The sequence below is a fragment of the Quercus suber genome, unplaced genomic scaffold, assembly GCF_002906115.3.
Source record: "Quercus suber isolate HL8 unplaced genomic scaffold, Cork oak 2.0 scaffold_4, whole genome shotgun sequence".
NCBI classification, from domain to species: Eukaryota; Viridiplantae; Streptophyta; class Magnoliopsida; order Fagales; family Fagaceae; genus Quercus; species Quercus suber.
Genome location: NW_027069470.1, coordinates 697,787 through 702,264, shown reverse-complemented (window position 1 = coordinate 702,264; position 4,478 = coordinate 697,787). Strand labels below are relative to the sequence as shown.

The 4,478-nt window shown below is 32.9% G+C and overlaps 1 long non-coding RNA gene across 1 annotated transcript; it reads right to left on the bottom strand.

The window, feature by feature from the left end:
• Positions 1-520: 520 nt before the first annotated feature.
• LOC112023321 (uncharacterized) lies at positions 521-1,999 on the bottom strand. Its single transcript, XR_002884027.2, has 2 exons — positions 1,366-1,999; positions 521-786 (listed from the first exon to the last, which is right to left on the bottom strand). It is a non-coding gene; the product is annotated as an uncharacterized LOC112023321 (long non-coding RNA).
• Between the last annotated feature and the right edge of the window lie 2,479 nt (positions 2,000-4,478).

Genomic DNA, 4,478 nt, shown 5'->3' with positions numbered 1-4,478 from the left:
TTTCTTCTGCCTCATCTAAATAATCACGGTCTAAAACAATATGTGGCTGGACTTGTGGTTTTCACCACATTTCCTAAAATAAACAAGATGGACATTAAATGATTAAATCCATTAAGCGACCAGTGTATTGTCCATCAATATGAAACCCCTGGCATACATTAGATTCATTCTCAACATAACATTCAACAAGTTGTTGTAACTTTAAGAATTTGGGATGATAACATTCTCATAGAAGGGATAGTAGCACCATCTCCTATTTTAAACCCTCCAATTTTTAGCAAAATGTGAGAGACATGACATTTATTTGATTTTGCATGGTTTACTTGGGCTTTTTTTTAATGTCAGGTGTCTTAGATCTAGATTAGTGGAGGAAATTGGAGGGTTTAAATGGGAGGAGATCCTTTGTAATGGAAATACGGAAGTCACATGGAGCCCGCCCAAAGGCCCCAAACCACATGCATAAACATTGACATTCAACCGTTCAAGGATTTCACATTGTCATACATCAACAGAGAGATCATCACACAAATTATGTTACGTGTATATAAGTGTCAGTCAAAACCAGGAAAAGATGTCATAATTCAAAAGGACTTCTCCCTGATGACACTAACAACAATTTCTATAAATGTGCTATAATTTCAAAGTCAACAAACTCTCAGGTAGAATACCAAAAATCCTCATTCATCAATTGTACACCTTATGATTTGTCAAGCCCGGACAAAACTTAGTTGTGAAAGAATATCCTCATTCCTCTCTAGCACTTTTCACCCACACAGCTCAGACAATCTGCAACACACAAGCATTGAAGTCATGAGCAAATGTGTCTTCAATGATCAAAGTAAATATCTTCCATTCTACCACTTTGAGCAACAATACAACCACCATGAATCTCAAGCAAACAAAACTTGTAATAACAGTGATTAGGCATGAGTTAATACACAAAAATCCTCTTTGCTATTAATAAATGTAATGCAAATTCTCAGGAACGCACCACACCACACCAGCCAATGAACTATAGATAAACTGGCACCTTCTTCCACCCATAATGATAAATGATGGGATTGTGGGTGAGGCTGTGGATTCAAGACCCCTGGGTGCGTGTGTAACTTATCAACCCAAATACCCACACTCACTTTCAGGCCTTTTTACAAACACAGAGCACGCAAGTTTTGATTGATTCAAATAATTAAAAAACTACAAATTGCAAAGGCAAGCAACACTGATTTTCCTCATATTACGTTTTAACGATTCACAAATTTATTACGTTTTAACGATTCACAAATTTCCCACAAATTAAATTGCACAGAAAATCAAAAGCTTCCACAAAGAATCAGAAAATTTGATAAAAGTCAGAGAATCGCTTACTTATTAAGCAACGGCGATAGGTTGGTTAGGAGTGTTGTTGTTGTTGTTGTTATTGTTGGTTTTGGAATCGGCGAGAAAGTCATCAAGGTTGTAGATGACGGTGATGTAGAGAGAGCAGCTAGGGCACCGAGCGATCTCTTCGCCGAGTTTGAGCTCGTCCTTTGTGATCTGAAACAGGTCCCCGCAAGGGCAAGGATACGTGTAAGCCTGTAGCTCTGAGTTCCACTCCATGTCCTCGATCTCTACGTCGTCGTACGACATCGTTTCTTCTTCTCTTCTCCTTGCGTGCCCTCTCGCTCTCTGTGATTTTTTTTTTTTTTTGAGAAACTCTCGCTCTCTGTGTTGGCGTCAATACTCCGAGAGGGCGGTTAGGGTTCCGGGTTTACCCCTTCCTAACACGAGGACTGTTATTTATATGTCAATTTTTTTCTATTCTTTAAATAGGATAATATTTTAAGTAAGGATAGAGTGATTTGTGAAAGGAATGACTTGTTTGGAAGTTTAGAGAGGGAAGGGGAGTAGTGGAAATGAGAGTAGAGGAGAATGATTCACCTCCACCTTATTTGGATGTTTTTAAAATTAGTAAGGGGGAAGGGAGTAATTAGCCCTTCTCCTTGTGTAATTTTGTTAATATAATAAGGATAAATTAGGTAATTTACTTGGTCAATAGTTTATGTACTCTACTCCCCCTCCAAACCTCTCCAATTTGGGGGAATTAAAATTGGGGAGTTAGAGGGAGTCCAAACCCCTCCAAACTCCTCCAAACCCCTCCCCCTCATTCTTTAAAAAACTTCCAAATAAGGTAATTGCATTACTCTCCCTCCCTCTACTCTACTCTCCCTCCTTTTTTAAACATCCAAACATGCCAGAAGTCTTGAGCTACAATTTTGCTCAATATCTTTTTATTAAAAATAAATTTTGATAAATTTATTATTAAATTACATTTTCTTCTTATATCTTTCATATTTGTAAAATTTTTAGAGAAAATTAAATATTAATAGTTATGTCATTAATAAATTGTTTTAATTGCAAGTTTTTGTAGTTTAGAGTTATGTATAAAATATAAGCTTATAGATCATATAGTAAATAATATCCGATTAATACAAAACTTTGACATGTGTATTAAAAGTATAAATAACATGCAATTCAACGATTAAATTTTTAAAATATGTAGTAATATTTATTTTATTGAACAAAGTTATAGTGTTAAGCTACAACTAATTTTGTTGCTAAACTTTGTCTTTTATAAAATCCTTGGTGATAATTTCTCTTTAGTATAAAACACCAATTAATTTTATAAAAAATAAATATTAAAAAATACTAATTTTTTTAGAACCAAAAAAAAAAAAAATTATTGTACGTGTAGGAGATAATAAATTTTACTAGTTAGGTTAATTGAGACCCAAATTATATGTCACTTAAGAATTAAACTCCCCGCCCGTGTACTTTTCAAATCAAACATATTTTTTTTAATAAAAAAGATGTTATCAAGTGAAATTCATCTCCTCTCTTGAATGGAGGAGTGTGAACATGAAACATAGTTGAGGTATGCTATTTAATTTGTAGGGGTCAATTTTTGCATGTGACTTTGCAAATCTTTTACTTTAATATGACTCATATGTCATTGCAAAAATTAAACATGCGTGAGATATATTTAAATAGAAAGTGTGCTAATTGTAGACACTCAATTTTGCACTCATGATTTAATCAAGGAAAATGACTAGAATGACCATTCATATACCCAAAATTCATTATTGCATTATATGCATTAATTTGTTCATTGCATATCATAAAAATGATTTTGAGATTCTAACAGTCGTGACGGTATGTCCGATTTCCAAATCGAACCATCAGATTGAAAGATATCGCATGATCAAGTTTGTATGGTTAGCATACATTGTGTCTAGGTAAAATCAACCATGCATAATTAATTTAAATTAATTCTGATTGGTTAAACAATTTAAATTAATCAAATGATTTTGTGATTGATTGTTAGTTAGTGTCAAAAATAGGCTTGTTTGCATGGGAATAAAGGGGATAATCAGATAATTACAAAATTGAGGATAATCGAGATTTTTTTAAAGTATTTATTTACAAGATAATTGTTGCTAAAAAGACTTGAATTATCCAAAAAAGAGTTTAATTTTTAGAATATGGATTAAAAATGCATCTAAGTGCAAGTCTCGGTTCAAAAAATCTCAAAAAATGAGTCCAAAACAGACTAAAACTCGAAAGCGGGCTTGGCACCCAAAAAGTCGGCACTTTTGGAATGCCAAACAGCACTTGGAATGGCACAAAATTAGGCCCCGACTTGAGGGCATTTGGATTAAACTGAATTACATCATTTTCGATTTTTTAGAGATAAGGACGCGTCCTATTCGTATTCTGATCATCTAGCTATTTTTTCGAGCCTCCCAACCTTTATAAACAGAGGCTGGATCTCAAAATTCAGCATACTTTTTTAGGCTCTGAGATTTCCCTTCTTTCTGATTCTTTCATTTTCTCTCTTACGTTAGAGATGTTCTGGAGGCTCTTGCCTTAGGAATTTCTTTATTGTAAGCAAAATATTTTAGGCTTCAAAGATAATTGAATAAATTTCTTTGAATCCTAAAATATCCATTCACAACAAAGAACACGCATGCAAGAGGTAGTGAATTTTTTTTTTTAATCTTCTTTATTAATTTTGATTTGTGATGCATGAATAGATTTAGGATGTTTTTTTAATTTCTAATGTGGATGCCATGTATTGTTAAATTTTTCCTTGAAAACATGCTCTTAATTCTTTTGTTGTTATGATTTTTCTTTTGAATTTCAAAAATCAGCTCATTAACAAATCTTTTTCAAAACCAAAAAATCAGATTTGTATCTTCCTTGGATGTAGATCTGAATTTTTCTACCATAAAAATAAATATGTCTTCCTTAGATGCAAATCTGAATTTTTTCTAATACAAAAACAAATTTGCATCTTCTTTAGATGCAGGTCTGCATTTTTTCTAACATAAAAACTGATTTGTATCTTCCTTAGATGAATTTTTTCTAACACAAAAACTTATTTACATTTTCCTTAGATGTAAATTTGAATTTTTTCTAACACAAAAACTTATTTGCATCTT